The sequence below is a fragment of the Ambystoma mexicanum genome, chromosome 2q (assembly GCF_040938575.1).
Source record: "Ambystoma mexicanum isolate Mex_15411 chromosome 2q, UKY_AmexF1_1, whole genome shotgun sequence".
In the NCBI taxonomy this organism is placed as follows: domain Eukaryota; kingdom Metazoa; phylum Chordata; class Amphibia; order Caudata; family Ambystomatidae; genus Ambystoma; species Ambystoma mexicanum.
The window spans coordinates 369,666,383-369,693,477 of NC_090924.1; the positions used below are offsets into that span (position 1 = coordinate 369,666,383).

General features: G+C 44.6%; 1 protein-coding gene across 2 annotated transcripts in view; it reads left to right on the top strand.

Annotated features, from left to right (window-relative positions):
- Nucleotides 1–27,095, top strand: part of USP31 (ubiquitin specific peptidase 31) — an 821,813-nt gene that overhangs the window by 770,330 nt on the left and 24,388 nt on the right. The gene's annotated exons all lie outside the window — the stretch shown is intronic.

The window sequence follows — 27,095 nt, forward strand, 5'->3', positions numbered from 1 at the left end:
GACTCCTTTTAGATTGCATGATCAACTGTTTGTTGCATTCTCCCTTCCAGGATAGTGCAAGTGGTAACGAAACAGTATATCACAATGGATTGTCCTATGCATTACAAAATGCTGAATGCTATGAGATAACAGGAAAAGAGGTGCCGCCTGGCATACGGCCCATTCTACCAAAGGTAAAGTGAGGGGAGGGACAGTTAGGGAAATCGGTCAAGCTGCAACGTGGTCATGCCTTGCACCTTTTCTGAACACTATATATATATTTTTTATTTATTGTCTTACAGTTGAATAACTTTTCGCACTATATAAAAGAACCATAATTACATCAAATGTCAGTATATATTCTAGAGTAATAATCAAATACCTCTCATAAATGTCCTAGATGGGGAGAATAAATATACAATTCATATCATATAATAATCCAAGGTCATGTACAATTGACATTTCCAAGATGTTTCATAATACCTGACCATAGCCCACATAAAGAGCTTGTAAGAGCTACTTGGGAACTTGAGGCACAGTAAGCACTAAACGCATCGGTGTCAACATTGGGTGAACAAATGTGGTGTAGTTTCCAATGCTGATCATCAATTGCAGAGTCGACACAGGCGTTCAGAACGGGGTATGCCCAATTAAGGACCTATTATCAAGGATGTTAATAAATTAAGTCGTAATAGCAAAGTGAATCTACACAACTTCCCCTATAGGATCACAATCACATAACGTTGGGGTTGTAGATATTCAAACCCTTTCTTTTGCCTATCCGACCATAATAGATTTTGTAGAGGAATGTATGAATGTGATATATTGGCAATATGATCCCACAATAGTGCTTTCTTTTTAAGTTGCATACAAAGGTGAGTAAATCCCAGGGTTACTTGCAAATGCAGGTAAATCTTAGAATGAAATTTACTTTGAGCAAGATCCTGGAGTGCCTTAGTTTTAGGAGAATTGGTACTTAAAAGTTCCCCAAATAGCCTCATAATTGGATTGTGCTGACAGAGCAACGTTTTTAGATATGAGGTACTACTGCAAGAGTATTATCTGCAAGAGGTTTTTTATCAATGATTTCTAATTCTATTCTGATGGCATGGATTGGGCAGCATAAAGGCAGACTCCATGCCCTTTTCCACAGCTTTTCCTCCACCGGATTCAGCCAATCAAATTTGGCTGTCAGGAGTGTTTCCAGGCTAAACAGTATACCAGGACAATACATGAATTGTACAATGTTAAAAGTCCCAATACCGAACATCCTCTCGTGGCACAAGTAAATCTCTTAGCTGCCAAGAATTGGCTGATAGCTCTAGGTCTAAGTTCTGCCTCTACAGTTCCATCTGTTTTCTATACTTGGCATAGCCCAAGATATTGCAACTTTTCACCACATCAAACTTTTCATTGTCCATATACCAGGTATAATTAATAGGTGTCCTTGGATTTTAGCCAACAATCATAATCTTGGTTTTAGAATAGTTCATCTTGTGACCATTTGTTCCTGCATATTCAGATAGGGTTTTATGGGAACATTGCAGGCTCGATTATTACTGTCAGCATAACCTAGCCATGGGATGAGTCTCTGGCCTATTTTTGGAAGGAAATTGTGCGTCTTGCTTTAGCTAACATGTAGATCAGCCTTGAATAAATTGAAGAGAGATGGGGCCAGTATGCAGCCTTGCTTGAGGCCCTTGTCTGTTGCCAAGTAAACCAGCCCATTTTAGCCCAGAAGGCTATATTCTACTTCAGAATTAAGTTGACACCTGGGTTTCCGCACTATGTGCGATCTGCAACAGTGTGATTTCTTCATGTAAAGCACCCAAATCATGGACCAAAGAAACTGTAATCCATGTGTACAAGAAAGGAGGGAGGGACAATCCTGCAGCCGTTATACCTATATCACTACTCGATGCTTCTGGAAAAATATTTGCACGTACACTTTTGTCACATTTGGCAGCATGGGTAAAGGAGTCATCTGCAATTAGCCATCTGCAAGCAGGGTTCCAACCCGGCCTGAGTACAGTAGACCAGCCCTTCAAAATCTTTCTGATTCACCAAAAATATGTAGCCCTGAGGAAATGTCATCTTTACACCATCTTTATTGACCTCAGGGCTGCATTTGAAGAGTTCCACATCATAAACTCTGGAGGGACCTAGCAGACAATGGTATACCAGCAGGTCTTTTGCACTCCAGCTTGAGCCTGTACACGGGTAACACTGGGAAGGGCAGGTGGAACCCGGCAGGGAACACAACTTGCCCCATTGACATCAACCGCGTCCACATTATTTTCCATCTGCATTAATAAGTTACTTGTTTTATCCCAGGTCACTACGGACGCACCAAGAATGGGCTCTTACTTTATACCCCTCTTGCTTTTCCCAGAGGAGGCCATTCTGATTTCCAAAACGCTGAGGCTGCAACAAAAGTGGACTTACAATCAACGTCTCAAAGACCAAAGCCGTGGTATTTTTTCCAGCCACCAGCAAGAAGTTTCCTAAATTGATGGTGACCATAGGAAGGACTACCTATCGAGCAGGTAGATACCTTAGACAATCTGGGGATTAGATTTGGAAATAAAGGTACATGATCTGCGCAGTTAGAGAAGGCAGTAACGACACTGGGTAGAACAAGTAACACCCTTTTAAAATTAGCCAGCTCGTTTGGTGGTGGACTGTCTCCCTCCCTTGAACTTTATAACACGAAGGCAAGGGCAGCTGCTCTTTATGGAGCCGACATTTGGGCTTATGCTAATCGTGCGCAATTGCAAACTACTGAAAATGCTTTCCTAAAAACACTTTTATGGGTCCCTCAGAACACACAAACATGTCCCTTTACATTGAATTAACACAGCAGCCATTGGTAGCAGGCGTATTGACCAGTAGACTCACTTTATACTGGATACGGCTCTGGGCTACCGCAGAACTGTCCAAATATAGTGGGGCCATGCGTGACAAACTGCTGCAACCAGATGGTGGCAGCATCCAGTGGTGGATGAATGTGAGCAAAGAACTGAGCTCACCGGTCATGCTGCAATTATGGCAAAACCCAGAACTAATAAACTTGCAGACGAAGGCCCAGGTTAAACAAAAATACTGGCTCAAATCCAAATGTAATTTTGATAGCTACCTCATATCGACGGCCCAGGTAAGGGAATACCCACGATGCAAACCAACCCTAGGCAAGGAAGAGTGCATGGATAATATCACCACACCGTTGTATGCAAAGCATAGGCTGAGAATGTTGCCACTAAATCCTCTCCTTCTTAGGTGGTGGGTAATTGATTCCGATCTCTGTAAAATATGCTCATTTGGTAGGGAAGACGATGTGCATTTTTTTGTTTTTATGTCCTTATTATTTGTGTCCTGGAAATAACTTATTGAAGTCTGTTTTGTTGATTGAAGCATAATGTTCGACATTTACAAGCATTGTTGTTGTCCAGGACCACAGCCGACAACTTGGTGACCTTTGCATTTGTGACTAATATACACCATGTCTGGTTACTTAGAAACAAGTTCCTCAAAACCACCCAAACAGTATAAGTACTGGCACAAGCACAAATGGACTATTTATTATTTTGAAGGATTGGAACTAGTCCTCTTACGACCAACCATTCTTGTTATGGCATAGTGTCCCAAATAGGATGATGCTTTTAAGTAGTTCCCTTTTATTGTTGTGTATCTAGTATGTATTTATGTATTTATTCTGACTGTGGTTATGTTACGCTTTTTATGGCGAGACCGAAATAAAAGTATTTGATGATGGATATAGGATTCATATAATTTTTACTGGTATTAGACATATATTTATTATACATGGCCCAGAATTTCTTAGTCTTGGGATTTGCTCATAGTGTCCATTAAATGCCATTACACTTTATTCACTAAGTGTTTTTGTCTTGTGAATCCAGTTTGTATAATCTCTTCAATTTATAAATTGGTTTTGCTTTTTCAATAACACTGTAGCCTTGGGCTGGCCTGGGGAAAAGATGCATGCTTTGCTAGGGTGGTGTTTCAGAGCTTCTTGGTATAAGCATCAATCATGCTGCCTGAAATTGATAGTGCATCAAGATGAGGAATCTGGGGGAGAAAGCAATCCATTGAAGGAGAGGTTACTTACCAGTAATGTTCTTTCTATGGATTCTTCTCCCACAGATTCCTCATCACACTTCCTGCGTAGCCTGCTATGGAAGCTTGCTTAACTTAAATGTCTTTCTGGTTGAGCTTCTCCCTCTTTTCGTGGGTGAGTCATATAGGACAAGTTGAAGTTTTGCTTCATATATATAGATGGAGATATATAGATCTAGATTGATCTTGAACGATCTAGATAGATTTTGAACGATCTAGATCTAGATTGATCAAAAGATCGAGATTGATATCTCGATCGACTGAGATCTCGATTGAGATCGATCGAGATCTCAAGATCTCGATATCTCGATATCGATCGAGATCAATCTAGAATGAGATCGATATAGATATATTTCTGAGGCTTGTGGATCTGCTTAGAATCACAAGCTTTGCATAGGCCGTCATCTAGTGGTAGCTGCAGAGCATTGCACATTAGGTTTTTTGAAGTTCGAAAAGGGATGTCGACAGGATGTGTTTGTAACTATTCCTAGTGTGTTGTCGACTGTACCCATGATCCCTCATGCGTCGAGGTCCCTCAGATTATTTGTTACCGCCATCATGGTCAGTTGTGTTATTCAGAGTCCTGTAGAAAAGCTACTTCTGAGTTAATATTTCTCTTTTACTAGTTTACGGATTACCACTCAACGCATCATCTCAACAGGAGACTCAAGAGCCAAACCGATGTTGTTTCTGACGATGGCCTTCGGCCTACGAGTAGGGAGAGTGAGAATGCACATAGAGAATGCATACCCCCATTCCCTGTGTGAGAAACTCCTGGTGACAAAAATTAAGACAGACACAAGTGATCACAGTTCAAGGTTGTTTATTGAACAATTAAAATGGTATACGGGTTGGAAAGATGCCAACTCTAAACCTAAATCAAAGATGGGGACAGGTGTCGACCATCAAATAGAAATAAGGCAGTCCTAATGATGTCAAGTCAAATAAAAAAACCTATACTAAGAAACCCTGTTGCCAATTCCTTACGCTAAATATAAAGGGTGTTGCGTTATGTTTTAAGAAAGAAACAAACAAAGAAGTGTTCTCAAATAATAAGTTGAAGTGTGGTGGCTTGGGTCTCCCTTCTCCACGTTTTGAGCATGGGGTAAGGTTGGAGCACAGTACGGTCTCAGGCTTCACCAGCACGAGACAACCGTTCCAATGGTGGTTCTCAAGACGTCGATGGCCAGGTCTTGTTTCCTTAGAAAGTCTCTTACCTTCGGGCTTGAAGTATTCAAACAATAAAACAAATTCCTTTACCAAATGAGTTTGCTTCCAAAACTCAATGTGGGTGATGGATTCATCCCTGGGCCCCTCTCTTCTGGGCTGACCCCTTTTATATTGTATTCCACAATTTCTGATAGGGTGTCTGCTTCACCCCTGGGTCTCCCTCTTCTGGGCTGACCCTTCTCAATGGTATTTCTTTGCTATAGTTCAGATAGGGTGAGGATCCCCCTCCTCTGGGGCTGACCCTTGCTAATTAGAATCTTTGCATGATAGCTTAATTCCTCAGACTCTGACCTCTTTCGACTGACTGTTTCACCTCTGGATCTCCCTCAGGCTCATCCCTCTCTTGACTATTAGCATTGAGGTTAGCTTCACTACGGATCTCCCGCTCGCACCCTTCTTAACTTTGTGTCTTTATCTAAACAGTTCAGTGGACCTCCCTTCTTTGGGTTCTCTTTACCACTCTGTTTCTCCTGACCTTTAAACTTTGTCCCCTTCCTCAGGGTTTACTATTGCCTTTTTGGTGCCTTCAAATTTAGTTCAAATGTTCACGGGACTCACTTCCCCTACTTTAGCCAACTTGCAGATCAAAGTCTTTCGATTGTGCAGGGCTTTTGCTCGACACTCACATATGACCACTTTGCTTCCTTTGGTATCCTTCCCATGGCCTTCTGGCTTCTGTAGTTTCTCAATATGGGGCACGACCAGAGTCTCTCGAGTTAGCACCCACGTGGTGCTGCTTTCCCTCTGTAGCTGGTCTCACAGATTGTGCTTAACCATTGGGCTTTTAGTTTCATTGGAGTCAAGGTCGGTACCACGGTCGCGGGAGCTTCCCTCGCTCCTGCCTATTGGTAAAGGCTTGCATCGCGTACCGCTAACATCTAGTGCAGGACACTTGTGCTATTGTTTGCAGTCTTAGACTCTCTTCTTGGAAGGCTCAGCGGGCTGGGAATGAAAAGGGCAAGGCCGTTTCTCTCCTCACCACCCTTTCTCTTCCCTCCGCCTTTCTCCTTCTTCCAAACTGCCGCGTGCTAGTCGTCTTGTCGTGCTTTGCACCGTCTTTCTTGCCTTGTTCGTACTGTGTTCTCTGGCTCCACTTGTTTTCCTTGTGGGGAAAAGAAAGGGCCGTCAGGTGTGTGTGGCTCAAGTTAATTGCCTGACTTTGCCCAACCCTCGGATTGGAATCTGTCAGGCACACAGGTTTAACATGTACCAATCTGTCTTCAGTGTAAAAAAGTATTTGTGTAACAAAGGGGGATGGGGGGTTTGGAGTATCTTATGGTATGGGATAGGGAAGGTTTGTGCAATGAACGAGAATGACCGGGATGTAGAACGGAACATAGGGGATGGTGGTAACAATAGTGTTCTGTCATAGTCTGTTGGGTTTTTAGCAAATGACAATCAGAGGGATGGTATTGGTCGGGTTTGCAGGGTACGCTAAAATAGCTGGGGTTGTGACATGAGCAAAGGGGAGCGTGGGAATCGTGTTTTGTTTGATCCTATTGGGAATGCAGAAAATGATAATCAGAGGAACGGAAAGAAGACCGGTAGAGAGTATTTGAATGGAGACCAGTGAAACCAGGATTCTGGGAGTCCTGCTTTTTGGGTGTAACCGAGTTTGGGACTTTAAATGACTGCTTTCATACGGAGGGGTGTGTTGGTTCCGGGCCTGAGAGTTCTAACAGGAGGAAGGGATGCAGATGGTAATACAACCCTTGAAGGCCTCAGTTATCTCATCCTTCTCCCCTTCACTGGCACATACCGCATCTCACCTGGGGCGATTCCCCAAGCATAACCCCGGACCTCCCCATCTAGGTGATCCTCCCCCTCTACTCGGGAGAACACCGTCAGGGTTCTCACACCTGCATCTACTACTTTTGTCTTGCTACCCTTTATTTCACTTTGAGATATGGAGCGTACTCCATTTAAATTCTGCCAAAGTGTAATCGTAAATTTCTGTGGAAAGATAACCATAGTGTGTGCAACCACTGCCTCCCTCGTGGTCACCTAGAGACCTGTTGTGCATCTTGTAAGCAGTTTCGACCTAAGACTCTCAAAGAGCGTCGAACAAAGCAGGGGGCAGAACATGCCATGATTGCAGAGTCAGAGACTGCCGCCGGTCTCTTTGAATCCGACCCGGAAGGCCGGGGCAGCGAAGGCTCCGGTTCAGAACTTGAAGATACCTCCAAGGAACCACGGGGCTCCCAAGTGTCAGTCCCCAGCCCCGGAAGGCAGTTGCAGTGCGCTGCTATGTGGAAGGCCTCTGGCAACAGCGACGCACACACACCTACTCCAAAGCACATATCCCAAGGCTGCTCCTCGACAGAACTGTTGAAGGAAGGCTGCACGCTTGCGGCAGGAGCCTCACGGCCTACCGAACCACAGCCGAAACAGGCCGCTGCTGTTCTGCCTCAGTGTTTACCGCAACGCGACAGGGAAAAACTACCGGCAACAGGCGTGCAATAACCATGTTCGACGGATGACTCTGAAATGTGAAACATCTGTCGAAAAAACTGAAAACATACTTGTCCACGGAAAAGCACCATAATACCACCCATGGCCATAAAGCATACATTCCTACTGCTGAACGATGCCTAGAAGCCCATACCCCTCTTTCTAAATCCTTACAAAAGAAAAGGGGAAGAGCACCTTGGCTTACTAGAGACCCAGAAGCTATTGTTTTTCGATTGCCAAATACCCCTCGAACAGGCATCTGGGCCAGGAACAGATTTGAGGAGACTATTGACAATGTTTCATCCTTCGTAAACTTCATTATTAAATATCCTGTTCGGCAAAACGCCTCAGACCTTGAAGAGCCACACCCACTGGAGTCTCAACAACTAAGGCGTATGAAATCGCCCACTCCCACACACGCCCTTACTTCTCTCTGTGCTTCCCAAAGCTCTCAACCTGACCAGGCAGACAAGGACATCTGTTATTGTTACCAGGATTAACGCAGTTAAGATGATATGTACTTCGATGACCAAGATGTCACGGTCATTGATGTCCTAAACATTGCAGATGCAGATACTGATCATACTTCCCCTATCGATGACCAATTATTATATAATCTGCTTTAAAAGGCTACTCAACATTTTCACATACAGACAGAAGAGGTAGTCCCAAACAGCTCTGATGTTGTTGAGGGTATTCTCAATGAAAAGAAGCCAGTCAGCCAGGCTATCCGTGGCTCCAATCAATTAAAGAGGATTTCTCCTTTGCTTTCCACTCCGCCTCTCAAGACCGGCAAATCTGAGAAGGCAGTAGGTCTTCAATCTGACCACCTATATAAAAAGGGGCATGTCAAATCAGACTTCCTTGTGGTCACTACCACCCGAAAGAGTTCCACTCTCTACCTCAGATGTGCCACCAAACAAGGAGTGCAAACTCCTTTACACCCTGGGAAGTGCATTACAACCTCAGGCACATATATACCGAATGACGAACAACACTACTTTGCTTGCAAGCTATAATAACACCCAATGGGATAAGGTTCTTAACACACTAGACTCTGTACCAGAACCAGCAAGATTACATTTGCTAAAAATCTCTTCAGAAGGCAAGCAAGTTGCACAGAACATCCTTAAAAACGTTCTGGACTCGGCAAACACCACAGGAAGAGTTCCCTCAGAAGGTACACTCCGCAAGAGACACTCATGGCTCCATGACTCAGGGTTTAAAGACGAAACTCGGCGGCTTTAATCAGTATGCCTTTTGAGGACCCAGTCCTTTTTGGAAAAGCTTTCAATGAACATCTGGAGACAGCCAAAAAAGAGCAGAAGACCATCAAAACACTTGGACAAATTACCAACAAACCATGCGTACAAAGAGAACATTTTCTCACGAGACGTACCTTTTGTACCGCAGGCTTCAGTAAGTCCAATCAGCCAGATCAGGAACATCAGGCTCGTCATTTTACAGTCCAGTCACACTCAACCTCCTACCAGTCCTACCAGCGGAGGGGTTTCACCAAGGAAAAAGGTGAAGCAGGGTTGCAGCCTATAGATGCACTGAACCCCTTGCCAACAGTTGACAAGTCGATTTATAGTTCCCTCCCATGCACCCATGGTCGAGGCAGCATCAAATATTTTACCCAACATTGGGTGGGAATAACTACAGATTGCTCGGTACTCGTAACAGTCAGAAGAGGATAGTCCATCAAGTTTCACCAATCACCGTACCACCATCCACCACGTGCGAGGAAAATGTCTCCAAAACATTTTTGTATACTACTACAAGAACTCCAAACACTTCAAGACAAGGGAGTAATAGAGCTTGTACCATCTCCAGAGGAGGATCAAGGTATTTATTCAGTGTACTTCTGTTTTCCAAAGAAAGATCTAACAATGCGGCTAGTGCTGGACCTGTTACCTGCAAACACGTATGCCAAGCCCAAAAAATTCAGGATGACTATGTTAAAAGGTGGTAATCCCACTGCTAATACAAGGGGATTTCATGGCAACATTAGACATGAAAGATGCATACTTTCCTATTTCAATGTTGCCAGCGCACATAAAATACCTCAGATTAAAAGTGGGGGACAAGCACTACCAATTAAAAGTGCTACCATTTGGCATAACCTCAGCCCCGAGGGTATTCACAAAGGTCCTGGCAGTAATAGCCGCCCACTTATGAAGGGAGTCCATTCCAGTGTACCCTTACTTGAACGACTGGCTAATAACAGGAGAAGCACCTCAAAGGTGCCCTCAAAACATCCAATGGACAGTCTATTTACTGTTTATATCCGGCTTCTCCATAAACCAGACGAAATCAAGTCTAGTGCCCAGCCACGTAAAACAATTCCTAGGGGCACTAATCAAAACAAATGATGGACTAGTAGTCCCCTCCAATGAAAGGGTCCCAAACATGCTGTTTCAAACACCTCAGTATGTAATTGGTCGTCAAGTAACCGTGCATTTATCTAGTGCAAGCTGGATATGGTACGATCTAGTGGTGTTTTACGGAACATCTAGTTCTGTCACTACAATGATGGTTTGAAGACAATCTGTTAAAGGGAAAACCTTTCAACACACCAGCAGTCGAGGCCACTCTCTCAAAAGACGCATCCCTAACGGGGTGAGGAGCTAATTTTCGCCATCAAACTGCACCAGGAGCATGGACACAAACATTAACCAAGAAGCATATCGCCCTTCTGGAACTGCTAGCAGTCTTCAAAGCACTTCAAGCATTCAAGACTTAGTACACAAGACAGGCCTCATCCTGACAGTCGGCACCACAGCCATGTTTTATATGAACAAACAGGATGGGGCTCATTCTCTAGGGCTGTCCAAACTAGCCCAAAACATCTGGAGGTGGGCTCAAACACATGTTTCTCCTAGCACAAGATGTTCCAGGGGATTTCAATTCACTGGCAGATGTACCAAGTCTCAGACATCCGCAAAAGCCTAAAACCTTCCAGGTGCAAATGGAATATCTGTCCCGCTACCATCGTCAAAGACTGCTCTGAAGCTCTAGCACCATTTATCACCACCTTCATTAACGCCGCCTCCTATGCAGGAATAGTGCCGCAAGTCTCAAGGAAGCCTAGGTACATCCTTTACTAAGTCCCTAGACCTGGCAGTGGCCAACAACTACAGGCCAGTCGCCACAGTCCCCTTCCTTTTGAAAATGCTTGACAGAGCGGGCTATCTTCAAGTACAGCATTTCCTAGAAACTAACCATATCCTGGGAATGCACCAGTCTGTATTCCACCCAGGTCGCAGCACGGAATTGGCGCTGCCCAAATTAAAAAAAAAAACAGATGGATGAGATTAGGGACAAAGGTAAACCTGCCCTACTCCTTCTGCTGGATTTGTCAGCCACATTCGGCTTAGTAGGCCATAAAATCCTGTCACCACCTTAACACCTCAGCTAACTTCTCTGCTGAATCCACATCCTGGATTGCCTCGTAGAGGGGAGAGTCATGTTAGTGTTTGCCAAGAACGCCAATGCCTGCCAACACCTATCCCTTGTGGTGTACCTCAAGGCTCGTGCATCTCGCCTACACTCTATAACATCTTTTCTAGACCCCTCTTTGACATTCTGGACTCCATCGGCATAACCTACACCAACTATGCCGATGACGCACACATTCTTCTCCCGCTCACTGGCAAATATGAAAAAGACTCCAACACTCGCAACAATGCTTACTTCCCCCATTCAGGCCTTGATGGTGGCAAACCGCCTCTGCTTGAATGGGGATAAGACAAAGCTCCTGCTGGTTGGGCCTCCTGCGCTACTAGAAAATCTCAAAGACCAATATTCAGCGTTCTACATTGATGACATCCTGGTCCCGGTCTCCTGGTCCCGGTCGCCTCCTTAGTGAAGACGTTAGGCGTCTATCTCAACGCCACCCTCTAACTGTCCCACCAAGTGAGCGCAATTGCGTCACCAGCAGCCTGTGTGACCAAACTACTAAATGCTTCGAGACCCTTCCTATCCTCTGAGAGTAGCCAAACCATTGCTCGAGCAGTCATCGTCTCGAGGCTTGACTATTGCAACGTCCTCTTCGCTGGCACCTCATCAAAAAAACCTCGAAGCTGCAAGTCATACAAAATGATGCTCTCCGTGCAGCCCTCAATATTCCCAAGCGGGAAAATATATCTGCAGCCAGGAGATCAGCACACTGGCTACCCATTCGCAAACGTATAATTTTTAAAACTATGTCCATTACCCATAAGTGGCGGTTTTCTGGGAGAGGTAAGGGACGGGCAGTGTTGGGGAGGCAACGCCCATTTGTCTAGGCCAACTAGGACCCACTATGCTCACCGCCTCCTACACCCGTAAGTCATACATTCCAGAACTGGAGACTAAAGTTTCCCATATATCGCAGCCAAACCGTGGAACTCCTTGCCTCCCTCCCTGATAGCTGAACCCTCATACCGGGTGTTCTGAAGATCCCTCAAAACCTGGTAGTTTGCCTAGACTGATCTTTTCTTTCCTCTGTACCCCTTCCTGATCCACCAACCTATTGGTTTTTCTGTTTGCAAGTACCTGGTCTGTGTAATAGCACCTCAATGCCTCTGGGCTGTTTGTGCAATGTATACATGAAATAAATAAACTAAGCAGAAGTGTGGTACTACCCTCGGAACACAAGTGGCAACTAAACACATACATGCTACTCAGCCTTCTCAAACTGGGGGCTACCAGAAATAGACCTATTCGCTACTCGGGAGAAATCACAACGCCTAGATTACATGTCCAGGTCTCCCCATAAAGGTTCCATAGGGAGAACACTACCAAATAATTGGTCAGGGAGATGATGCCCAGCCTCCTCCCATAAAACTACTGTGTCCAGCCAATATGTTAAAACAGGATCAAGGGACAACTCTCCACCTGTGCCCTCAGACATTGAATTTAGCAGCCTGGATCCTGAGGGCATGGAAATTGGTCACCTGAATCCAGACCAAATATGCATGGAAATCCTTAAAGAGGCACGTAAACCGAACACACGGCATTGCTATTTTAACAAATGGAAGCGTTGTGCTATGGTGCAAAATACTTTCACTCAATCAAATTGAATGCTCACGGTCAAATATAGTTCACCATCTACTATATCTATTAGACTCTGGCTTAATAGTTAACTCACTGAAAGTAAACCTAGCTGCTATCTCAGCATACACCACTTCACAGAGTAAAGTCTCATGGTGGAAAGTGCAAGTACTTCAAGCCTTCATGGAAGGTGATAAGAAATTATACCCTCCAATTTCTAATCCTACTCCCAGCTGGGACTTTAACATTGTACTTACAAGGCTCATGGGTGCCCCCTTCGACCTTATGCACAAAGCCAGTCTTAAATATCTCACATATGAGACAGCTTTTCTTATAGCTATTACATTTGAGAAAGGTCAGTGAACTGCAAGCTCTATCAGTACAAGACCCCTTTGTTGTTATCCACAAGGACAAGGTAGTCCTATGCACTGCACCCACAGTTTTCACCAAAAAAATGTCTAAATTCCCTGTGCACCAGTCCATAGAGCTTCCTGCTTTTTTCCAACACCCCACAAACGCAGAAGAAAAGAGCCAGAACTGTCATGTACTACCTACAAAAGACTAAAGCTATCAGAAAAACTGACAGTTGTTTTTACCCATAGCAACAGGAAGAGAAGATGACCCTATCTCTAAATCAGCAATTTCAATATTGTCAACTACATCCAACTTTGCTAGTATCTTGCTAAGAGAATGTTGCCATTCTAGTCTAGAGCACACTCAACTCGAGGAACAGGGGCAACTCTAGCTTCCATAGTAAATGTGTCCTTAGATGCCATTTGCAAAGTTGTCACTTGGGAGTTCAGTTCACGCTTTCACCCAGCATTACTCTCTAGACACACATTCCAGGGGTGATGCACAGGTGGGACAAGCAGTGTTAAAACATCTATTTGCAGCGCTACCGTCAAAGAACCCACCTCCTTCTCCAAGTACTGCTTGCTAATCTATGCAAGGCATGTGATTCTAAGCAGGTCCACAAGCCTCAAAAGGCATACATTACTTACAGTAATTGTCTTTCTGATGCTTGTTTCTGCTTAGATTCACATGCTCGCCTCTTGGAGTTGAAGGTTCTTGGGAAAACATAGATCTTTTACACCTCATGATCGCTAACCTACATTCCACGCTCACACCTTACACTCCCTCATGTCAGAAACAAGTATTCTTAGGGACCTTGACGCATGAGGGAACATGGGTTACAGTCAGTGCTTAATTTGTAAAAAAAAAATAAGTGCCAGGGCCCAAAAAATCTTGGCCCCATAATGCCGGCCCCGGGGGGCAGGCGCAAGCGGGCACCGCCCGCAGTGCGGGTGGCCCGGGCCAGTTCAGTGCTAGACCTAGATCGGCCCACCACCAGCCCATCACACTGCTGCTGCTCCATGTCACGTGTTTGGCGCTGCAGCAACTGCTGACACAGGATAGTAGTGGGATGGATGGGGAATGTAGGCACACATGGGTCGGGGAAGTATAATGCTGGGAAACAATTATTATGGTAAATGTACTGGTTCTGGCATTCCAGCACCCTCAGAGCCAAAAAGAGTGCTTTTGAACACACTTCTAGTTTTAGACCACACTTGTTAGACGTCTGGACAGTCTCTGGGGCAACGCTGAGTCTGGTCTCCCGGCATGAATATGTGCTATGGAGGTTAAAGGGGGCAGCAGTGGCAAACAAAATCGGGAAGAGGTGGGCAGTGGCGGGGCAGGCCAGGGCAGCTCAGCTGTTCACACACCTGGATGCAGTTTGACCCGGGGTGCTGGGCGTGGCTGCGGCAGCCTGCCAGGGAACTGAATTGACAGCACGAGGCAGCGCGCATCCGGCTGCTGCCACCCGGTCAGATAGCACAACGAGTAGAGCGCTCACTTTGACATCTGTGCAGAGCCTGCTGATGCAGGTTCGAATCCAGGCAAGGCCAAATTCAGCCTTTCATACTTATGACGTCGATAAATGAGCACCACACACTGTGGGTAATAAGCAGCGCTCAGATGCCTGAGGGTTCGTAGCGCTATATAAATGCAAAAAACAAACAAACAAACACCTGCACACCACCACCCAACACACATCACAGATTATACTTATGTCACCTCACAGGCAGGGCTGGGCCTTCCCAGTGCGCGCCTCCCATCTTTCAGCGGCCAGGTCAAGGGCACTGTGGACCTTTTCCTGCACCGTGGAACTTAACATACAGTACTGCAGGCTTCTTCTAGGAGGTACACTGTCACTGAACAACGCACCTGTTTCCGGACTCACTCACTAGCACAGGTGCCTGCTTTGAGCAAAAGGCAGAAATTCAAACATGAATGTGCTCAAATACGCTCATTGTTTTAGGAGCTTTTTCAATAGGGCATGATATCAGCGAACCAAACTGTTCCACTATACAGCCATTTACCGGCTGATTATATCCCCCGTCGCGATTCAACGCTGTGTCTACTTCCCAGTTGCAAAACCAATCAATTTCCAAAAATAGTTATTGATCTTCGGCAGATCCCAGAGAGGACACATTTAGTTGCTGCTTCATTGAGTAGTAGTGACACTGTTAGCATGAGCGGCACAGGGGGGAGAGCAAATAAGGGATTGTGACGCGCGTACATAGGAAGGGGTTGCCAACTCGCCAACCAAACTTCTCGACCTGGTGCGAGCCTGGGAGGCGAATGCCTTCTGACACTACTGTGGATCTGGGTGGGTCCATCACTCCAAGGCCATCATGGATTCCAACGGACTCGGTGCATGTTTCGCACACTCACACAAATAGATTCACAGGTGCGCATTCCTTATGCCCACGTATAACTATGTATTTGCATACAGATGCATATGCTTGCACATGCATTAACATTCACACACACACACATGATGTGGCTGACTGTGCAATCCAAAGATCGTGTGCCTTCCCCTGCCACGTGCCAACGTAGGTGCACGCGCACATACACCCCCACTGAATGGATAGCTTAGCAAGTTCAGTGCTTGTCTCAGCTGCAGACCACCCTGCACTTTACAACTACTTAGCCCTTCATTACCCCATTAGTCTATGAATGAAGCATCATTCAATTGGACAATAAACACACGTATTACTAAAGTGCTTAGAAGCCGGAGAAAATATCACAATTTTTCTCATGAGCTGTGCTTTAAAAACAAGTGAGTGCAGTGTACTTGTATGGGCCTGAATTACAAATGCAATTTAACCATCATTTGTATAGCACCTTTCGCGTTTTACAATTGGATGTTTGCATCAAAAAACGCGTATGTACATCAGACACAATGATTTCAAGAAAATCCACAGTAAACGAAAGCCGCATGAGCAAATAAAAGAAAATTGCTAAGGGCCCGATTCATGGAATTTCTTGCACAGTTGAAAGTGACTTTGCACTGCTGAAAAGTGACTGCAGTGCCGACACAAACCCTGATTCATGGTACTGTGCAAAGTGTATTTTTGCAGTGCAAATTCAGTGCAAAGTTCATTTTGTCCCTCAATGTGTACCTTTTAGGGGCAGTCGGCTGCTGTACACGGACATGTGCCAGCTCGCAGCGTGATATAGCCCCTGTTCACACAGATCAGGAGGGGGGTAGGGGGGAAGGTGTATCTCACGGGGCTGCTGGGGGAGTAGTGCGGGAATGTGTGTGCTCGAGGGCAGCTAGGCTGTTCATGGCCCATAATGTTTCGGGGTGGGCTTATTCTCGCCTTCATGGCAAATGCACACACGAAAGGATGGTGGCGGGTGACGTTAAAAGGGGTGGCTGCCATTGCACAGTAATACAAGATCAACCTCCTTTCTTATAAGTAACACAACTACAATACTACACAATCTACAGCACAACCATTGTGTATTCCAGATGCGACTATAGAGGGGTGAGTGCCAGACTGGCTGAGGATGGATACATTGAAGCGTGTACGGATTGTGTGTTTTATTTTGTGATTAGACGGGTAGCTGGGTAAACGGATAGATTGATGGATCATACACTCTGCCTTTGGAACATGTATTAATAAACATTTTCAGATGCAAGTTTGTGATTTTTGAAAACTTTTGCCGTCACTGTAAATTTAATTGTGTAAATGCCTGCAGGTCACGTCTTGTGTGAACATTGCATGCCAAACACCACCTTACCAGCAATGGTGCATCCATCGGAACCGGCTTCTAAGGCACTGCTTAGCGTTTTGGAATTCGAAGCACTAGCTTTTAACTCTGCCACCTCGTGACATTGGGCTGCAGGCCATCGGTGGGTTTATAAGGCAGCCAGACCTGCAGTGTGGGTTTCTTTGCTTTCGTTAAAGGGCTCTTTGTGGATACACTGGGCTTTATAGGAGGTCGGGCTGACTCGTACATTAAGTTTAAGGCAAGGCCGCACCTGGGCATTTGTCACCTGATGAATGCCTGTCAGGCCTCCTCCTGCTTTCTTTGGAGTCGACGGCCAGCATAAAATCACTTCACACCGCACTGTTCACACCTCTTCACACGGTCACCTCCAAGTTAAGTTTATCAGTGCTCCTGCTTTCTTTGGAGTCGGGGGAGCTGGGGACTGAGTCTCTCCTCAGGTCGAGGTGCTGGCCTGGCCAAAACAAAAAATTAAGGGCTGGCTGACTGCTGAGGCCGAGGGGGGAAGCACAACTAGGCCACACAGGCACAGCACCACACGTGCTGGGCTGCAGGCTCCCTCTCTCAGATGACTCACAACGCCCTAACACAGCAACAGCAACTTGTGAAGTGAAAGTGGTGCTGCGCTGCCTGCAAGTTGCAACAACAGCACCCACGTGACCCACCCCACACTAGCAATGTAATTTCATTGGGCCAGAAGAACAGTCAATGAAAACTGTATATTCTGTGTTACTATACAGAATTGAGCAAATACTGCATAGTAACAACAGAATATTAGTTTTTCATTGGCTGGTTGGAATGCTATAGTCCCAGGCCCAGCCCACCATGGTCTGCAGAGCATGCACGAGATAGATATCAGATTGAAAAACATTAGAACTCTGAACAAACAAAACAATTACACTCTGCGGCCCACGGCCAGAATCAAATAGTGTTCTGGTGCCCAAAAAAGAGTGCCGGTGTTGGCCACCGGCAAACACTGGCACAAATTAAGCACTGGGTACAGTCAACATCACACTGGGGATGGAGTTACAAACGCCCTGTCTACGTCCCTTTCCGAACTTCAAAATATTCAAATATAGTCAAAATACCCCATGGGGTGAGCAGAGACCGGCCAGGAGAAATCCCCTGCCCAAGAAAACAGAGGAAACCAAAAACTTGACAACACTGCTGTTTTATTTAACAATACCCATATAAAACAAGGATGGTATGAGCATTGTGCAAAATCTCCATGTCTCTCACAGTTCTCAGCAAGGCCTTTTTGAAGGGCTGCAACATCGCGAGTGACATGTTAAAGCACAAAGCCTAAGGTTGGAGAGTTTTTGGTGAGTAGCTTAGCTACATATACATTATGTAGGGGGTTAGGACTCTAATTGGTCAGGCTGTGGATTAAAATACATTGCCCTGACCCACAAAACGTTAACTTACAGACACACCAGTTCAAACCAGATTTGCTTATTGAAAATGAAACATAAATCAGCGCCATGTGCCAAGGTCAGTTCATAGTTTCCCTTCTGTTGATTGGAGGCCTGAAATGTGTTATCTATCCTATTCTGGTGCCAACTTTTAGTTTAGAACTCCCTTTCTGCCATGGAACCCTGAGATCTTATTTTCTACCATTTAATTTTCCATTTCACTGCCAAAATCTGCCCCTGGCTTCTGACTAGGCCCCTCCTGTTCTCAATAACCTTGGCTTCAGTTGCTAGCTACTTGTCTGAGCTCTACAGAGCTCCATATGTCTGTGTTTTCAGCAGTTTGCATTTCCATGAGGCTTTTGAGGCCTGCATTCATTTTAATGCATGCTGTGGCATCCATTTTGGGAAGGATGGCTAACTTTTACTGTTGCATTTCTATGTCAAAGAGCTACAGTCGGTGTGCCATTAGTGTGATTCAACGTATGAGTTACTTATCTTAGTATTGCTCGTGTTTTGTGGACACCCTGTTAACATTGTTCACTTTCAAGTGCACACCCGACCCAATTCCCGCTTTCCCTCATGATGAATGCATATCTGCCTCTTGTGTCAGCCAATAGTGCTATCACTTTGCTTTGTCATCTTTGGTTACAGCAAGTTGCACTGCCTGCTGCATCTTCTTACAATGTAGGTGGCACGGTTGTCTCAGTGAATAATGCCTCTCACCATTACAATAGTGGACCAGGGGAGGGGCAAGAGCCCTGAGTGACATGTTCATCTGTCCATCGCCAAGGGGAGGGGGGAGTAGCTTTTGGTCTACTCGTCCACATTGCACTTCATGTGCAATACTGCGCAGCTACCACTAGGTGGCGGCCTGTGCAAAGCATGTGAATCTAAACAGATACTAGCATCAGAAATATGATTATGGTAAGTAATGTATGATATATATTCACTGACAAAAAACGTTGTTAAAGGGACATTATGGGTAAGTTGGACTACTAAAAAGGTACGAAGTTCACTAACAAAAAACATTGTTAAAGGGACGATATATTTCAGTTGCCCTAAGAAAAACCTATCCATATTATGGTTACAAGCAAATCCAAAAAAAACCCTAAGCAACCATAACTCGCCCCACCACTGTGCACTACTAAGACTAACACCCATGACATCAAAGATGACATCACAAATGTCATTGATGACATCACTGATCACATGTCTGGCTCCCTCTTTTTTTGTTCACTGACATACCTAGGCCAGGTGGCTTTCTTCACTGACAGTCAGGAACTAAAAAATAAAAAGGTACTATATTTGCAGACCTTACCCTTTTCATATGCTGTTAGACTACTTTCCTTAGGGTTCAGTCCCATCATATGATGCAGATACATAGGGGAAGAAGCAAGCCCAAAACACAGAAATGATTTGTGCATGAAGGTAAGCAGTTAGGTTATGAACACTTTATGGTAATACTGCAGCTTTTTTGCTTACTTTACTTTCTCTGTGTATGCTTATATTTGTATCCGTTGTGGTCTTTGTTTTGTGTGTAGTGGTAAAATTATGTAGTAAGTGAGGGATTGGTAGCTTCTTATTACATGTTTCACAGTACGCAAAACTGTGAAACGAAAGCATTCATTATTTTACTATCCAACATGGCACGATTTTGAATATTACACCTCTATTGCGCATGATACAGACAATGTCTAAGTTTGCACATGAGTAGGTGCATGTACTGGGAAGAACTCTGTAAAGCAATGGTGTTTATAGCAATGCATTACTTAATGAAGTATGTATGTCATGATAGTTATCCCAATGACCTCTGATAGTTTTCCGGCAACATTATAATGACAATCCATTGAGGTGGCTTTTCATGAACACTAAATGCACATGTGATGTCATCAGTGATGTCATCAGTGACATGTTTGATGTCATGGGTGTTAGTCTTAGCAGTGCACAGGGGTGGGACGAGTTATGGTTTCTTAGGTTACCATAACTGGCGAATTGCTGGGGTTTTTTGGTTTTACTTGTAACCATAATATGGATAGGTTGTTATTAGTGCGAAGTAAGTGTAATGTTCCTTTCAAGTACTTGTTGCACTGAATTTGGTTTTTCTTAGTGCAACTGTAACATATCGTCCCTTTAACAGCGTTTTTGTCAGTGAGCTTCATAGCTTTTTAGTAGTGCAATTTACCATAACGTCCCCTTTAACAATGTTTTTTATCGGTGAATTTCATAGGTTTTTACTAGTACATCTTAAGCATAATGTTCCTTCAGCAACTTCTTTTCAGTGAATTGCATAGATTTCTAGCAGGATACCCTTACTTTTTCAAGATGTACTGTACAACATACTGAACCTGTGGGCACCATGTTAATGCGCACAGCCGTCTCGGAGTATGTGTCTGGTCGCAGACATCCGGTGGCATCCAACCTGCTCAGAAAGGCACAAGCTCTCTTAGATCGTGGTACCATTCAGCAAACACAAGGAACATATGCAAGCAGCGGCATGTACATGAATTGCAAAGTAAGATAGAGTAGGGCTGCAAACTGTGTACTTATGAAGCAAACAGCACAAATGCATAGGGACTACACCATAACAGAATACACCAACAACGGAAGTGATGTCTCCCTTCAACAATCTTACCTCACTGCTACTGTGCATGGGGACAAAGAACGAACGGTCAGAGTAAGGAAGGGAAAGTACTAAGACCAGAACATCACTGCAACGTAGCAAGCACACTAAATGTTGTCTGATAATTGCGCAGGTGGTGCAATATACAATAGTACAGAAGCATAACGTTTTTATTTTTTGTATGTAGCAATGACAAGCACCTTACAGTGACTGGAAGAAAATGTCCCTCATGACGCAATGACTTACGATACTATCCCCATTGGTACTCACAGTAGTGTGAAACGTAAATTATGTAGTATATATTGCTTCATGTACACCTAACACATTTTCTTTTCTGTAAGAGAACATATTGGAAAGGAAAGCAAGGCAGCACAAGCGGCAACCCTTCCACAACAGCATACAGGCATAGGAAAGGAAAGAAGCTCTGTAAATAGCAAAATGGACAGCCTGGAAGACAAAATGGAAGAATTGGTGAACAATTGTGCCGCCTTAAAAGATTGCGTACAAGGGTATATTATGGACAAAATAAAACAGCAAATCCCCAATTCCCCACAATAAGTATCCACTTCTGCAACCTCTTTCTTTTCCTAATGGTGTGCATGAATGTGTGCAAGTAAACAATGATATTTAAATTGTTGCTGAGTGTATATGTGGCACAGTTTTCTTTTTTAAATGTCGTTATGACTCAGCGGCGAATAGTCCTCATAGGAATTACCACAATTAAGTAAAAGATGGGTGTCCTACAGACATCGCACCTGCCTGGCCTATCCGTAATGGCAATGGAGGCATCCGTATGATGCCAGCACGACCCGCATGTCCGCATGCACCACCTATAATAACTTGTGGGAGCGTATGTTTGTTCGTTGTGCAAGTACACATTTGCATCTGTTCCTCTGTGTCCTGGTAACACTGCCACTGTGCACCATACACACACACACGTTAATTAGGTTGCGCCGCCCACCCACGTCCTACAGGTATATACAGATAAATATCCCACCTGCTATACCCTATAAACACCCAGCGTCTCCCAAAATGGTTGGCGCACATGTGTCGCACTATTAATCAGTAGAGAAGTGGCAACGGTGTGCATAGCATACCTATGCACATGCGCACAACGTATGCCGCCCAAAACGCGTCCTGCGGACAGCTGTCCCAAGGTTCTACAATGGCGACGTCACCATGCGACCGCACCTGCGCGTGGGCCCTGTAAGTGATTTCAACACAGCACTTCACCTAAATCAATGACTAGCGTGGGATGCACAATTGAAACCCTTAATTATATATTTTTGTCTGTTATTTTATTTCTGAATGAAGTATCCTTATATCACGCCCCTCTCTTTGAACTGAACCAGGAAGCAGGCTGTTTTGCAAAGTTAAGATTTATTTTTGGATTTGCACAATATATATATCACACTATTTAATATTTATACAAGGATCACCAATGGGGTGATGTTAAAATCAACAATCTCCTTAGGAGCATGGATAGGAAAAATAATGCAGCATAGAATAATATTTTGTGTGGGTTAAGTCAAATGCAATGTCACTCTTTCCCCCTGCACACTACTCAATCCCCCCAATATGCATTATAAAGAGATGGAAGGAGAGAACAGGTTTCAGGAATACAGAATTCAACAACACAGTATCAATCCCAATTTCCCCCAGCAAACTCAGAGAGAACAGGAATGATTGCAAACGGGTCAAATGCTTTTAAATGTGGCTTTGAATGAAAGGTTACAAACACTGAAAAATTGATTTAATTCACTAAATTGGATTCAAAACTAGAGGGAGCCGCTTTGTATGGTTTCAGATAAACACTAGCAATGATTATTGAGTCACTAGCAGATTGAACACTTAATTCTGAGGTCGGATGCAGAGAACAGCTGTTTTACACGTGATGAAATTGAACCAAACGAAAAATGTGTGGCAAACTTTTCCGCACGCGAGAAGCGCAATTGCGGAAAAACTAGGAGTTGGAATGTGGTTTTGGATTCATTGGAAAGCGGAGGGTGTTAGCTTCAATTTGACACTTACATTTTAGTAGAGGTCGGTTTTTCTCAGAAAGAGTCAGAATTTGCAAATGAAAGATGCGCTTTTGAATTTACAACAAGATTTCTTTGCACTAAGGAGTCTATGAAGCCACAAGCTACACGACAGCACAGCCACCAATCCAGCGACGTCTCTGGATGGTTTCTACCTGCCCAGGCGCTTGTCTTTCTTCAGCAAATATATTAGCGCAAAGATGATATTATCACTACCATTAACAAAGGACTATAGGGATGAGAGAAAGATTCAGGAAAATAAGAATATTTTCTACAATGGAGCTCTGGATATGATAGCATGGGTTTGGATAGGATTACCTATGAATACGGTACTTGCTATGGACAATTCCATGCTGTAGATGCTCAATACTACTGTTTGGAATGGGCACGTCAAGGATCTGGTCAAATATTTCTGGACTGGAAATCTGCTAGCCCACCGGACGGGATTCAGGGCGCTCGGGTTCTGCACTCAGCACGGCACTCTGGACACTGCACGGCACTCTGGACTGGATCTGACGGGTAGGTTCTGGGTTGCAACGATCTGGTTACAGCTCTGCTCTACTGGTTTGGATCTCTGGATTCTAGCAAGAATTCTTAGCAAGAAAGCAGAAACAGCACAGCCAGTCTGTTCTTTTTGGTGCCCCGTGGAATTTGCCTTTGAAGTTCTGTGGCTGGCATCAGAGGTTACTTTAACACACTTTGTTCAAAATTGTCTTTGCTAAAATAAACTTTACATTTTCAAAAATAAACACACAGATCTCTAATTCCAGTCTTTTTAAAACAAAGAGATTGAATAGTGGCAACCTATATTGTGTTTGATGGCAAGTCTCTTCAACAGTTTGATTTTAAGGCACAAGTTTAAACTCCTAATGCACTTAACTGACAGCTTTGATGCAGGCAGGCGGCGGTACTGCGCCCATATCTGACAGATTTTCACAAACAAGCACACTTTTTAATGTGGATATTCTCTGACAGATACTGCTTTTCCTAACATAGTGCGCTTATGTGGATTCCTTAAATAAGGTGATAGTTAACACCCGGCAAGGATGTTGGATCTTTTCTGATGTTTGGGAACCATTATTTTGCAATTTCAACGCCAAGGAAAAACCGATTTTAGAGCACTTCTGGGTTTCCTTGCAATGAAGCACTGCCTTTTCAGGTAGTTTCCATTTTACTCTGTGGGCAGCGCAATGACAGGTTTTGACATTGTGGTCTCCTGTTTTACCACTGACACAGGCAAAGTAGATAGGCAGCCAATTTTTCCAGTTTCCCTGCGCACTTCTCAGAGGTTTTAGCACGCATAGGGCTTTTTGGCGGCCATTCTGTTGGTTCTGGTGAAAGCAGCGCACCGTGATGTCGCAGGGCAGAGCCTAGTGGGTCAATGCATCCCACAGCCCTTATGTCAGGGACACCATCCGGACCCTCGGACAGCGGAAAAGTACAGTGGTGTGCAGTGTACGTAGTGTTTTTCGTAAAGTACACGCTCACAACACACCACAATGTGCCGTTGCACATGTATATATGTTTTTGAACAGTGTAGGCCTGTTTTCCGAGTGTAAGTTCTCCACAGCAGCCCTACAAAAGGCCACACCCCAGAGCTGCTCCGCAATCTGTAACTTTTCAGAACAGAGTAGCAGGCCACATAGGTTTACCCTGTAAGTGATGGTGTGCCGTATCTGCTCTGCTACTTTGCCTTTGCAAGTAATGGCAACCATGTCAACCCGGCTCAGTATGCACAGTAATGGTGAAAAGTATTAACGGCCCTTCCCCCACACCCTCAGTTGCAATAGTACCCACTTTCCAATTCACATGGGTAGCATGCTGAAAACAGTAGTATATGGCATGTGCGTTTCTCCAGGTACGGCGAGGGCCGTGCCCCAATAAAGCCGAAACATTCCTTCTTCCCTTTCCACATTCTTCTTTCCAGCAGACCGTCATTTGGTACTGTTGGAATGTTCCCCATGCATCCACCAATCACATTGAAGAGCTCTCCATGTAACAGTATCAGTTCTGTACAGCAGTCCTCTGCGTACACAACACACCCAGAAACGGTATTGCACAATACCTCAGGCCCCACAGTCCCATTTACATGGCCATCCTCAAAATCACTGGATGTGGATTTCGAGCTGCGTGGGGGAATAAATTGCAACCAGGGTAGGGGAGTTCGTTTTTAGTGGCGGCTCTTAAAAGAGCCTTTTTTTCATTCACTTTTTAGGTGCTTCTAGTGAAACACCTTTATTTTATTTTTTATTTTTTTTTATTTGATGTTTTCTTGTGCTCACAATGTTACAGTAAACTCATCGCATCCTGTAGACGCGCAAACAAAATAGCATTACCAATCGGCGACAACGAAATGCCATTTGCTTGGAAAATCTCTGCATTTCCACAACTAATGAGGTAATTGTTGCAGAAGAACATCCCACCAGCGTACAAAAAAGTTTTCATGCTTCTGGTGATGAGACACCTACCAACCTCTGGCTCGGAACAACATCCATGAGCATTGTCCCATACTCTTCTCGGTGTTATGGATGAGAAAAGCACCTTGTCAGTGGGAAAAAGCCTCTTCACTACATTTAGCAACCTCTTCAGTCAACGGTACAAACCTAAACAAGCCATGTGTAACCCAAATGCTTGCCGCCGTAGGGCATGACGACAACATAGACAGTAGCAAAAGTGACCAGATCTCTGCAGAGTGCATGCATATCGGCGAAACTGAAATCATCGAAATCGGCAAAAAACACCAAGACCTCGAAATAGCCCATCTGGTGCAAAAGCATTTCCCGGAGACTCTCCTTAAGGGGAGAACTTCCAAAAAACACTCTTAAAGTCACTGCTCTCGTAGGGAGAAAACAAGTACACTACATAAGGAGAAAGACCATGTTTCCCAAGGGGAGGATACTATATCAGCAGCTTTGAAAAACAAGGGGCAGCCTACTGCAATAGCACCACAAACTCCTGTGACTATACCAAGTTCCTCTCAATGGACCTCTGAAGACATTGATAGTGATGAGACGCATGACTTTCATGGCAAATTTGGGAAAAATCACCAGGCTATGCAAAGCTTACAAAACACGCCACCAACTAGGGGCGCCACGTCTTAGCAACCACCAGCAAAGAGGCCACATCCAGACACCTTTCTAATTACCCCTCAGCAAGACCCAGTCCAAATTGATGTCATCCAAATACAGACTGAGGAGATTGAAACCCTAGAGGAGGCATACCAATAAAACGATGAAGATGAAGAGGATGTGTATAACTTACCTTCTCCCGTTAACCTAGACCCAGCGGTGGTAGATTCAGCGGTGGACAACCAACTACAGTATAATGATATGCTTATAAAAGCAGCTGAGCATTTCCAGATTCAGACCCAGGAAACGCAGTTGGACAAGGATTTTGTAGAGGACATTTTAGGGGACAGGAAGGCTGTTACCGAATTTATACCTATTCAGTTTTTTCAAAGAAGAATCCAACCCTCTCTAGAGACTCCTAGTCAAATGCGGGCAGTGAACCTGTGTATTGAAAAAATGTTCCGCTCTGCGCCAACACAGACCCACTGTACATCAGGGGCCAATTAAGACCAGATTCACTAGCAGTGACCACAACATGAAAAAGGGCAGGAACACCTCTAGCCGAATCGGAAGCACGCCCCGATGAGGAGAGCAAGAAGCTCTACAATCTCAGGAGAAAGGTGGCCACCTCAGCGGCTTTTCAAACAAGGACTATTAGCAAGTTACAACTGCCACAAGTGGGAGGAGATTGCAACACTAATGGCCTCTGCTCCAGAACCGCTAAAGTCGCAACTGTCCCTCACAGTAGCGGAAGGAAAGGAGGTGTCAAACTGCAACCCAAAAAATAACTTGGATGCCGTAGATAATATTGGTAGAATAATCGATGGGGGGGGGACACTCTTAAAACGCCATGCATGGAAACGCAGGCAACTCTCCTCCACATGCCTATCAAACTGAATGTCCTGTTCGGGAAAGAGGTTGAGGATGCGTTATAATCTGCTAAAGAAGAGTATGACACTCTTAAATCATTAGGTCAGCTGACTAATAAACCACCAGGCCAAAGGGGCGGAAACAATTTTTGTCGCTTTCGAGGACAAAACTCGCA